This window comes from Protopterus annectens, chromosome 16.part0, assembly GCF_019279795.1.
Source record: "Protopterus annectens isolate FY-2018-M chromosome 16.part0, PAN1.0, whole genome shotgun sequence".
In the NCBI taxonomy this organism is placed as follows: domain Eukaryota; kingdom Metazoa; phylum Chordata; order Ceratodontiformes; family Protopteridae; genus Protopterus; species Protopterus annectens.
The window spans coordinates 770,964,185-770,976,758 of NC_056750.1; the positions used below are offsets into that span (position 1 = coordinate 770,964,185).

The 12,574-nt window shown below is 46.7% G+C and overlaps 1 protein-coding gene across 5 annotated transcripts in view; it reads left to right on the plus strand.

Annotated features, from left to right (window-relative positions):
- Positions 1-12,574, plus strand: part of GRIN1 (glutamate ionotropic receptor NMDA type subunit 1) — a 2,709,836-nt gene that overhangs the window by 2,590,134 nt on the left and 107,128 nt on the right. The window lies entirely within an intron of this gene.

Below are 12,574 nucleotides of genomic sequence, written 5' to 3' on the forward strand. Positions count from 1 at the left end.
GTCTGACTTACGAATTTGTTGAGTCCTATCTAAATAGAAGCGCAATTGCCTGTGAACATCCAATTTATGGAGAGTGTATTCTGCTTCATTGGAGAATTTTGGAAAGAAAACTGGTAGCTCTAGGGATTGTTGGAGACAGAAATTAGAACAGACCTTTGGAACAAAGGATGGATTAGGCCTAAGTGATACTCTATCCTTGTGAAAAATCAAGTACGGTGGTCTGATAGACAGGGCTTGAAGCTCTGAAACTCTTCTTGCAGAAGTAATTGCAACTAAGAAGGCCGTTTTCCAAGACAGATATTTTAACTCACATGTAGCAGCCGGTTCAAAGGGTTAAGATGTTAATGCACGAAGCACCAAATCAAGGTCCCACGGAGGCGCAGGATGAAAAACTGGGGGTCTTAACAGACCCGCACCTTTAATGAAAGTTTTGCATAGTCTGCTGCTCATCAATGGAGGATCCATGGACTTGTGGAATTTAGAGATAGCCGCTAGTTGGACTTTAATAGTAGAGACAGAAGATCCTTGATTAAACAGGGATGTTAAGAATTTCAAAACCTCTGGGATAGGAGCAGTGATAGGGTCTAAGCCCCTGAGTTGAGCCCAGATAGCAAACCTCTTCCACTTACTGAGGTACAATTTCTTAGTGGTGGGTTTGTGGGCCGAAGATAAAATGTGAATAACTTCCGGGTCTAATGTGTGACTTCTGACTAAAGTCGGAAGTGGAGGAGCCAAGCTGTCAACTTCAAGGAGTGAAGGGACTGATGCTGTCGTCCCGACTGATGAATTAACAGATCCGGAATTAGGTCTAAAGTCCACGGATCGTCCACCGCATGTTTCTTCAGGTAAGGAAACCAGACCTGACGAGGCCAGTATGGGGCAATCAGTATCATTGCGGACCCCAGTTGAGAAGCTTTTTGAATGACTTTGGAGAGAAGTGGTATCGGAGGAAAGGCATAAAGTAGCCCTGTTGGCCAAGGTTGTGCTAGAGCATCCATAGCTGCTTCTCCCTGATGTGGAGTCAAGGAGAAGAACCTTTTGCACTTCGTTTAAGGGGGGTTGACTGACCGGGAAGGCCCTAAGATGAATGAGGCCTAAAATCAAAATCAACGCCCAATCACACAACAAAGTTTCTCACAAAACTCCAAACACACACAAAAGTGAAGAATAGCCGTTAAAACAGCTTTTTATGACAAGAACAGCAAAATTCTGACAGAAAAAGGTTAGTAAAAATACTACTCAGCTCAGCCAGCTCGAGACCACGTCTTCGCAAGTTAGCGGCAAACGAGATCTGGGGGACTGGTAGTGGTGCATCCTGGGATATAGTAAGCTCAGCCAATAAGAGACTTCGCTCTTTGGCATAAGCGTGCCGAGTCGGAGCCGAGGGATCGGCTCCGAACCCATCAGTCGGAATGTAGGCGAGATAGGATCACATAACATCTTGCTTGATTTTCGAGGGACCGGTTCCACTGTGTCTGGTGTCTCCCATGCCCTTCGAGCAATTAAATCCATTAATTCATCGAAGGGCGGAGTAACCCAGGAGGTAGAAGGTTGAGCACCAAAAGCCTTCAGCAACACTGACTCGTCCTCAGTGGAGGCTAGGGACTGCCAATCACCTCTCTGTTTTAAAATCTCCAATATGTCCGCAAATGAGACATCCTCAGAGGGGGATTTTGGGGACCCCTCTGCCTCATCCAAGTCAGTGTCAGATGTTAGAGATTCCTGCGGGGAATCCAAGTGCCTCTTCTTGCACAGTCTTTTCCTCGGAACCTCATCGGAGGGGGCTTCCGGTGAGACCTCCAAGGAACATGGGGCACCCTCTGGGGGTGGCTGAGGCAATGGTGCTCTACGCTTTGGATGTGTCTTGGGAACAGAAACAGAGAGCGGCTCCTTAGGGGAGGGAGAAGACGCCTCCGATGAAGTGGTTGTCTGTGTAGACAAAACCTTCCTCATAAGGTCAAAAAACCCTGAACCTCGGGTCGGGGACTCCCCCGGTTCCGAAGAACATGGAAGAATCCCAGACACGGGGCCAGTGGGCCTCGACCCCGAGGACGGAGCCGAGCCAATCTGCGCTGAGGCCCCGAGAGGGAGAGTCAGCACCAAAAGGTCGGTACGACTCTCAGTCCTGGAACCGAGGAGAGATCGTCGACTCCGCGACTCACCTATAGGTTCCGAAGGAGTCGAGGTCAATGGTGTCGATCGTACAATGGACGGTTTCGGCACTGAGGGCTCCACTATCATCGGCTCATCCTCTCCCGGCTCCGAAGACTGGATGGGTCTCGAAGGAGGACCTGTTGGAGATAAAGGGAGGCCTTCTAGTTTCGACACCAATTGGGAGGAAACTGTAATCAACTTGGAAAGGGCCGTGTTCTCCATAAGTTTCTGCACGACACAATCCACATCTGTATCGGATAACGGTCTGGAAGATCAGGTCGAAGGGGCCGAAGATGGCACCGACCGAAGAATGGAAGGTGGCGGTAGCTCTGACACTGGTTCCAAGACCTGGGGCTCAGTGAAAGATAAACGTTCAACGCTCGGCCCCGAAGTCTGTGGAACCGGCGAACGAATTTTCGAAGATGAACTCGGAGCCGATGACATGGGCACCGACATCTTCGACCCCTTTCAGGACTTAGAAGCCTGGTCCGACTTGTTCAAAGCCTCCTGGAAAGCAGGCTTAAGAAGTCCCCTATCTATAAGTTTCCTGCATCTATCTGTCATGACCCTCCCACTGAAGGAATGGCATATAGAGCAATCCTCTTGCAAGTGGAGAGGGCCAAGACAGTAGACGCAGGAAGTGTGGTTGTCAGTGATGGACATTTTCTGCCCACACTGACATCTTTTAAAACTGGATTTGGCTTTTTCAGACATAACCAGCAGTAAGACACTTTTACTGTGAAAAAGTTTAAACACTAGCTATAAGTAAAAGAAAAAAATATATATATATATTGCTATAAGTGATAGAAGAGGTAGGCCCCAAAGGGAAACCTATGAAAAAATGAGACGACTAACTACAATAACACACACACACACTATAGTATGATCAAAAACTAAATTTCCAATAACTATAAGAACTTTTTAAGTAAAAATATATAACTATCTTGTCTGAACAACAAAATTTTCTCTGGTCCGAGCTCTCTGTCGATGTGATCCGTTGCAGTGGCAAACTAGATCTGAGTAATGGCAGGGAGGATTGTGGGATATAGCCTGGTCTCGAACTTCTCTAAGATGCAAAGCTTTGCTATGTGGCCGACTCGGAGCCGAGGATCGGCTCCGAACCCGTGTGTAAGAACAAACGGCGAGATTGAACACTCTCACATCAAATGTTAAAAGAAGAAGTTCCTGCTGTATAATAAGTACTGGCTTATGAGCATCTGAGCTTGCTATAATCAAGGTAGTTAGTGGAGTGGAAAGAAAGGTAGTGGTTGGATGGGGAGGGTGATATTAGAGTGGGAGTTGCAAGGGCATAGCCAGCATGTTTTTAGGTGCACCGTTAGTAAAGTTTTGAAGTGGGTGCATGATGGTATGGAGGTAATTGTGGGTGGGACGGAGTTCCATAATTTGGCTATGGTGCAAGAGAATAGTGCTTCACCAGCAGAGTTATTGGCTTTAGTGATCTGCAAGTGATTTTTGTTGCTGGATCTTAGTGGTCTGGTGGTGTGATAGGGTTGGAGTAGATTCTGGAGGGATGGGACAGTTAGTGGATGATTTACTAGTTTGTGGGCAAGTGAGAGTTGATACCATTGAAGGAGGTGAGGGAGTTCAAGCCAGCCCAGTTCAGGAAGTGAGAGACAGTGGTGACTACGGTAGGATGCCCCTGTGGCGAATTTGGCGATTTTGTTGTAGAAGGTCTCTAGCTTGTTTAGATCACATTGCCTTAGGTTGGTATATATTGGACAGGCATAAAGTAAGGTGGAGATAAGGTGGGAATTTGCTACTGAAATCTCTGCTCTTTGGTGAGAAGTTGCTTATTTCTGTATAGCACCCTTAGTTTTTTGTGGACTTTTTTTATGGTCATGGATATGTGAATGTTAAATTTTAGTTTATTGTCTATTTCCTCTCCTAGCAATTTGGTGTGTTCAGTTGGGTATATAGTGGTGTTGTCTTGTGCTGTGATGTTAAAGTGAGAGTTGTTTTGAGTATGTTTGGTGGGTTGGAAGATGAGTAGTTTAGTTTTGTTTGGGTTGAGTATTAATTGGGCATCGGATAACCAAGTTTCAAGAGAGGAAAAGGTTTCCTGTGTGACTTTTTGCAGCTTGGGTAGGGACTGGGCTGAGCAGATGATGGTTGAGTCATCTGCGTATTGTATGCGTGTGCCATGTTTTGTGGCAGAGGCTAGATTATTGCTGAAAACAGAGAAGAGTAGGGGTCCAAGGATGGATCCTTGGGGAACCCCTATGGAGACAGGTAGTTGGGGAGATATGTCATTCTGCCATACAACGGATTGTTGGCGGTCAGACAGGTAAGTCTGAAACCAGTTGGTGACTGATTGTGAGAAGGATAGGTTATTGAGGACAGAGAGAAGTTGTTTGTTTGGGACCATGTCAAATGCTTTAGATAGATCTATTAAAGTAGTAGAGGAGAGATATCCATTGTTTTTATGCTGAAAGATAGTGTTAGTAAAGGAGAGTAAGGCAGTGGTGGTGCTATGGTTTGGTCGGAAACCATGCTGAGTACTGGAAAGGAGGTTGTTAGTAAGGAGGTAGTCTGAGACCTGAGAGTGTATGCATCTCTCTAGTATTTTGGAGAGTGGAGAGAGAATAGCTATGGGGCGGTAACTGGTTAGTTCTGTGGAGGGTCCGCCTTTGTGGAGGGGAATTATATGTGATACTTTCCACAGTGTGGGAACGTAACTTTCTGACACATATTGGTTAATCAAGATGGATACTGGGTAGGCCAGAGCATCACCTGCGATTTGTAGGTATTCACTTGGGAGGTTGTCTGCTGCTAATCTTGTGGGCTTAAGTTTAGTTAAAAGTATTTTATGTTGGAGGTAGGTACAGGAGAAAAAGAGAAGGCAGTGGGGAGATTACTAGTTGAAGGTGTTTTGGAGGGAGGGGGGGGTTGTGTTGTTTAGCTAGTGATAGTATGGTTTGTGTGAAGTGTGTGTTGAATGAGGTAGCAATATTTTCTGAGGAGTGAGGGATGTTAGGAGGAGGGATATTGACTTTACCTGGGTGGAGGATGGAGTTTATGTAGGACCAGAATTGTTTGGGGCTGTGTTGGGAGGAGTCTAGGGCAGACTGGTAGTACTGGAATTTGTCCTGTTTTATTAGCTTTTTGACTCTATTGCGTAGTTCTAGAAATTTCTGTCTAGTTGAGGGGGTTTTGGTTTTGCGCCAGTGCTCCCAGGCTTTATCCCTGTTTTTCATTTCTGACTTAGTGGTTTTCTGTAGCCAAGGGGAGGATTGTGCTTTGATTCTGGAAAGTCTTATGGGGGCATGGTAATTAAGGATGCTCAGGAAGGTAGTATTAAAAAATTCAACTGCGTCATCAAGACTGAGGTACTTTAGAGGATGCCAGTTACATTCTTTGAGGGATGAGATGAATGTGAGTGGGTTAAAGTTTAGTTTTTTACGTATTTGACAGTAGATGACAGGTTTAGCTTGGTATAGCACTAAAAAATTAAACGCACTACACCCTCACAAATTCCCCTTGAGTACCTTTTTCCCCATTGGCCCTTTTTTTCAATTATAAAGGAATTCCCAATACTATTCTAGCATGTCCAAAGGTCAGTTGTCAATCTCCTCTCCGGTCCAGCTGGTGAATCTGGGAATCTTGAAGCAATGTTACAGCTGCCTCATGTACACAGACAACCCTCTCCTCCTCCCAACAAATTCCAACACATGTGAGAGATGCAACCATATAGCCAAACCAGAGGCTAAGCTCTCTCAACTCAGTACTGGCGTAAACAGTCAGGAGGAGAAGGAAACCACACTCACTACAATTCCAGTCTCACATAGACCTACCACGACAGCAAACCAAACACATAAACACACAAAAACATACTCGGAGGCTCTAAATAAAAATCTGCCTAAGGAGCAGAGACCTCCAAAGCAGACACCCAAGCAACCGCTACCCCAAAACAAAACACGTGCAACACATAGCTCACAAAGCCAGTGTGCCGAACAGTCACAGCCCTTAAGGCTAATCAACACACCTGATACACTTGTAATAGGTGACTCTATCATCAGGCACACTGACGTCCCGCTCACCAGGCTGAACAAGGAGAAGGTCACGGTGAGCTGCCTGTTGGGCGCTAGGATCCGCCACATAACGCAAGCACTCAGCTCACTCCAAGGCAAGTACAAATATGACTCAGCCATTGTCCATTCTGGTGTGAATGACCTGAGACATACCTCCCTGGACTACATGAAAAGAGACATAGAGGAGCTCTCTGAGCATGTAGCCCAGGCCGGTATGACCCTGACCTTGAGTAGCATCTTACCCTCACCAAGAATGATGCCACAATATGAAGACAAGATGATCAATTTCAACAATTGGCTTAAGTATTGGTGTCATTCAAAGGGGATCCAATGCCTGTCAGCCTGGGATGACATGCTCGACAAGCCACAATGCTTCACTAGGGACGGCTTGCACCTGTCACTCCTGGGCTTTCGGATATTGGCAAAGGCTCTTGCCACCTCCATAGTGCCTTTTTTAAGCAAGGCTCAAAAGACAAACCCACCTCCATAGGTATCACAAGGGATAAGAAACTAAGAGTAATACTACTCAACGCCAGAAGTCTAAACCTCAAGATGCATGTACTCGAAACTCTCCTTAGCATGGAGAGCATCGATATCAGTGCAGTAACATAAACCTGGTTCAAGGCTCCCGAGAGCACCCCAGTACTACCAGGTTATACCTCATACCATGCTTTTCGGCCCCAAAACTTGGACCGAACCACAAAGGGAGGGGGAGTATCAATATTCGTCAAAGATACCCACACCTCCAGGTTGGTGGCACAGCATGAAGCATCAGAGACTATCAATGTGCAACTAACAGTGGGTAAAACTGCCTTCCAGTTTATAGCCTGCTACAGACCATCCTCCCAAACCCAGGAACCCCACTCAGCCTTCCTGAGAACATTGGAAAATATAAAGGTCTCTAAAAACACCATTATATTGGGTGACTTCAACTACCCAAACATAGACTGGGACCATTACTCTAGCTCCAACACCCTAGCCCAAAGGTTCCTAGAATTTATAAACTCAAATGCTATGGAACAACTTGTTACCACTCCCATAAGAGGGGAAAACATACTGGACCTGATCATCACCAACATGGGGGCTCTATGCTCCAGACCAGAAGTGTATCCCTCACTGGTAAGATCAGACCATAAACTAATCTCACTGGATAGTCACATCCTGACCCCGCCCGCTGCCCAGAAAACCACAGTGAAAAACTTCTCTAAAGCAAATTTCACACTCCTGAAAACCGAGGTGGAATCCTTCAAAGCCCCCGGGCCTGTGGAAAATACGGCCCAGACCGCAGAATCCTTTATAAACGCATTCTATGAACACCTTCAGGAATGCATGGATCACGCAATCCCAAATAAAACCAAGACTCAATCCTCCAAAGGCAGGCGTCCTGTCTGGTGGACGTCAGCTATAAACAAACTATACAATAGAAGGAGGAAGCTACAACATGATAGAGCAAAATCCCAAAAAGGGAAGGCATCTCTGATCAGTATTAGCAAAAAACTACGGTCACTCATAAAATCGTCTAAGGCCAGCTTCGAGAGAAAAATTGCACAGGACACTAAGGATAATCACAAGGCTTTGTTTAGTTATGTTAGGAACCTGGGTGGGAATTCCCAGATATGCTCAGAATTAGTCCAAAATGACAAAAAATACACCAAACCCACAGACATTGCCAACATCCTAGCTGACAGGTTCAGCGCAAACTCCCCCCCCCCCCCCCCCCCCCCAAAAGGACAAATATCTATCCCAGCAGAGATGCTCAGGTAAGAGCCACCCTCTCCAAAGCAAAAAACACAGCATCAATGGGACCAGACGGTGTCCCGGGCTGCATCCTACATGAACTCCAAGAAGAGCTAAACCCAAACATAAAACTACTGTTCAATCTCAGCCTTACTACAGGATATGTACCCAAAGAGTGGCGTACAGCAACAGTGGTCCCTCTCCACAAAGGTGGTGCCTCAACGGATCCTGGAAACTATCGCCCCATAAGCCTGACTAGCTTGGTCTGCAAAGCTATGGAAAGGATCATCATGGACCTCATAAATAAAGATATTGGGGACCTACAGACACTGGATCCTACCCAGTTCGGCTTTGTTAAAGGCAGATCCTGCCTTTTAAACCTGGTCGATTTCTTTGAAACAGTCACCAAGGCCATTGACTAGGGGAAGGTGGTCCACACAGCCTACCTGGACCTCGCAAAAGCCTTTGATACAATACCCCACTCAGGCATTATAGATAAGCTCACCAGCTTAAATATAAACCCCTATGTCACTAGATGGGTTGCAAACTGGCTCAAGGACAGAACCCACATGGTTAGAATTGCTGGAGCCATGTCAGACTCCAAACCAGTTACAAGTGGCGTCCCACAAGGCTCAGTCCTGGGACCTCTCTTGTTCGGTATATATTTCTCAGAGGTACAACCAACACGGAAGGACTGTGGCTGACCAAGTTCGCAGATGACTGCAAACTAGGCGCCATAATCGACTCTCCAGCCGACACAAGCATCCTACAAAAGGGCCTTATAGAAACAGACAACTGGTGCCAGAGCCATGTCCTCAAGCTAAACGTCAAAAAGTGTATAGTCATCCCCTTTGGCAAAAACAAAGTACCCACAAATTACCACATAGGTGGTAATCCATTAAGTACGGAAGAATTAAATTAGGGACCCGGGGACCCAAGTTGATAATCTCTCATTTGAAAACCACGGGGCCAAAGTGGTTAGAAATAGAAGTTATGTCCTTACCATAACGTTCCATGTGGAGTGTTCATCTCGCCTTTGTTCTTACACCTGGGTTCGGAGCCGATCCTCGGCTCCGTGTCGGCTGCTTGGCAAAGCTCTGCATCGAGAAGAAGCTCGAGACCAACCTAACTCCCACAATCCCCCTCTGCCTTTACCTCAGATCTAGTTTGCAAGCAAACCAGAAGTCAACAGAAGAGAATATAACACATTCATGCAAAAAAACATAGCTGAAATACAGCCACAACAACTGAACAAGGCAGAAAGCAGGAGAACCAAACCAGACACCTAAACTGGACGTTCTTCCTGAGGGTGGGAGGGTGGGAATGTAAGAACAAAGGCGAGATGAACACTCCACATGGAACGTTATGGTAAGGACATAACGTCTATATGTGAGAGTGTTCAATCTCGCCGTTTGTTCTTACACCTGGGTAGCGTCCCTAGCTCCATGTTCCTGAGGAACTCACGGGAGAATGTTCCTGAGCACAGTGGAACCAAAGGTTGCCCTGTCCCTAGAAATCCTGTCTACTTTGTAATGAGTAATGAATGTATGTGGTTTAGACCAAGTGGCAGCCGCACAAATAGTGTCCAATGGTAGGCAGGCTGCATGAGCCAGGGATGTAGATGCTGATCTTGTAGAGTGCCCTTTGGGCTTGACAGGTAAATTTTGCTCAGAGGCAGTATAAACAAAAGTAATACAATCGGAAAGCCATTTGGAAAGGGTTCGTTTCGTAACTGCCATACCCTTTTTGCTGTCTGCAAAGGCTATAAAGAGCTGGTCTGTTTTTCTGTGATCCTTTGTTCTATCCAAGTAAAATCTGAGTTGTCTATGAACATCTAACTTGTGTAACATATATTCCAACTTATTGGAATGGTTCTTGAAAAAGGTGGGGAGCTCAATGGACTGATTAATATTGTTAACGGAGCAAACTTTGGGAAGAAAGGATGGATTAGTGCGAAGAGATACTCTATCAGGGTGAAAGATCAAATAAGGGTGTTTAACGGAAAGAGCTTGAAGCTCCGATACCCGTCTGGCCGATGTGATAGCCACCAGAAAGAGGGTCTTCCATGACAAAAACTTCAAAGGACAGGAAGAGGCTGGTTCAAAGGGTGGTAGCATCAGCTGTGATAAAAGAAGGTTCAAGTTCCAAGGTGATGTAGGACTTCTAACTGGTGGCCTAATATGGAAAGATCCTTTTAGAAAGGCCTTACAAAGTCTATGAGCCATAATAGGAGCCCCACTTTCTCCCACATGAAAGTTTGAAATGGCAGCCAATTGCACTCTCAAAGTGGCAGGAGAAGCTCCTTGGTGGAACAGTTCGGCTAAAAACTCCAAGACCCTGTTAAGAGGAGCTATTACGGGATCCAATTGTTGTGTAGTTGCCCAGTGCACAAAACGCTTCCATTTACTAGTGTAAATCTTAGTAGTGGAAGCTTTATGAGAAGCCACCAGAATATTTTGAACTGCAGGGAAAAGAAGATCAGACCTGGCTAAGAAGGGAAGCGGAGCAGTCAAGCTGCTAGTCTGAGGGAGAGTAGCGACGGGTGAGGAGCCCCTGACGAGTGGGTCAGCAGATCCGGCTCCGGGTCCAGGATCCAGGGTTCCCGAATTCGATGTGCTAGAAGAAAGGGAAACCAAATTTGACGAGGCCAGAATGGGGCAATGAGGATAATTGTCCTTTGCAGGTTGTTGACTTTCTGTAGAAATTTTGCAATCAGGGGAATAGGAGGAAAAGCGTACAGGAGACCTGGGGGCCAATCGTGAACCAGAGCGTCCCTGGGGACTTCCCCTGGAGGGGGTAATAGGGCAAAATAGCTTCTGCATTTGGCATTCATTGGAGACGCAAACAGGTCGCAGCAAGGCTGGCCCCACTTGCGAAAAATTTCCTTCACAATTGATTGTTTGAGGGACTACTCGTGAGGTAACAGGATGGCTCTGCTCAACCTGTCCGCTATGATGTTGGATAACCCCGGGATGTGCGTTGCTATCAGAAAGTGACCCGTGGACTCTGCCCATTGCCAAATTCTCATGGCCTCTCTGCATAGTTGATAAGACTTGGTTCCCCCTTGTTTGTTTATGTACCAGACTACGGACATGTTGTCTGACTGAACTGCAATGGTCCCTAGAGGAAGAAGGGGAGAAAAGTGTTGCAACGCTAGAAACACTGCCCTCATCTCTAGAACATTGATGTGCAGATTGTACTCCAATTTGGTCCATTCGCCTTGGACTGTCTGTCCCTGAAAGATGCCCCCCCACCCTATCAGGGAAGCGTCCGTGGTCACCGTAGCTGTCGTGGGTAGCACAAATGGTCTTCCGCTGGAGAGATTGCAAGTCTGAAGCCACCAAGATAGGTGCGATTTGCAGATGTTCGTGATGTGAATTTCGTGTGTCAGGGGTAACTGTTGGAACGACCATTGTGCAAACAGTAGCCATTGAAGAACTCTCATGTGCAGTCTTCCCAAGGGTATCGCAATGAGGGAGGCTGCCATGAGACCCAAAACCTTCAGAACCAGTTTTGCTGGGGATTTTCTGGATAATAGGAGAAGAGATATATGGTTTTGTAGGGAGGCTATTCTTTCTGGAGGAAGCCTTAGGATTAAGCAACGCGTATCCAATTCTGCTCCTATGAATGAGATATGCTGTGATGGCTGTAGTAAAAATTTTTCGAAATTTACGGAAATTCCGAGATGAACACAGAGTTGTAGTGTGTAATCCCTGGCCTGAATCAGTCGACGCGCGGTGGTGGCAGAAAGGAGCCAGTCGTCCAGATACGGAAACACCTGGAATCCCAGGCGTCTCAAGTGAGACGCTACCACTGCCATACATTTGGTGAAAACCCTGGGGGCTGAGGTCAGACCAAAGGGCAGGTCTCGAAACTGAAAGTGACTGGCTCCCAGCCGGAAGCGCAAGTGATCCCTGGACGCCCTGGCCATTTTGATGTGGTAGTACGCGTCCTTTAGATCTATTGAGCACATCCAGTTGTCCTTCTGTAAGAATGGAAGGATCGATTGAAGCGTGACCATCCAGAACTTTTCTTTCTTGATGAAGGTATTGAGTTTGCTTAGGTCCAGAATTGGCCTCCAGTCCCCTGTCTTTTTTGGAACTAAAAAGAACCTTGAGTAAGTTCCGAATCCTCTTTGGTCCGCTGGGACTGGTTGGATGACTCTTTTTTTCTAGCAGCTTTGAAATTTCTATAGCTGCAGGGCCTCGCAGATGGGGCGGTACATCTGGGAGTTTTTTCTGCAGAATTGGGGGCAATAGGAAAGGAATTCTGTAACCTCTGGTAACAATGCTTTTTACCCAATTGTCTGATGTAAGACTTTGCCAGGCCTGAGGGTATAAAGCTAAGGGACCCCCGACTGCCTCCAGAGCAGGACAGTCGGGCCTCCTCTCAGGAGTGCTGGAAAGGTTTCCCGGGGAGTGTATCCCTGTCACCTTGGTTTTGCGGACCCCCTCTGCTGCCAGGGCGACGTCTTCCACCTCTGCCCCCTCCTCTGCCTCTAGAGGGGGCATCACCCTGTGTGCCTGGGAAAGAGCCTTGAGGTTTTCGAAACCACATTTTTCCACCACGTTGCCCTTTGGGGTACGGTCTGGATGGGGTGGAAAAACAGACTCCGACAGCAGACAGAGTCTTTC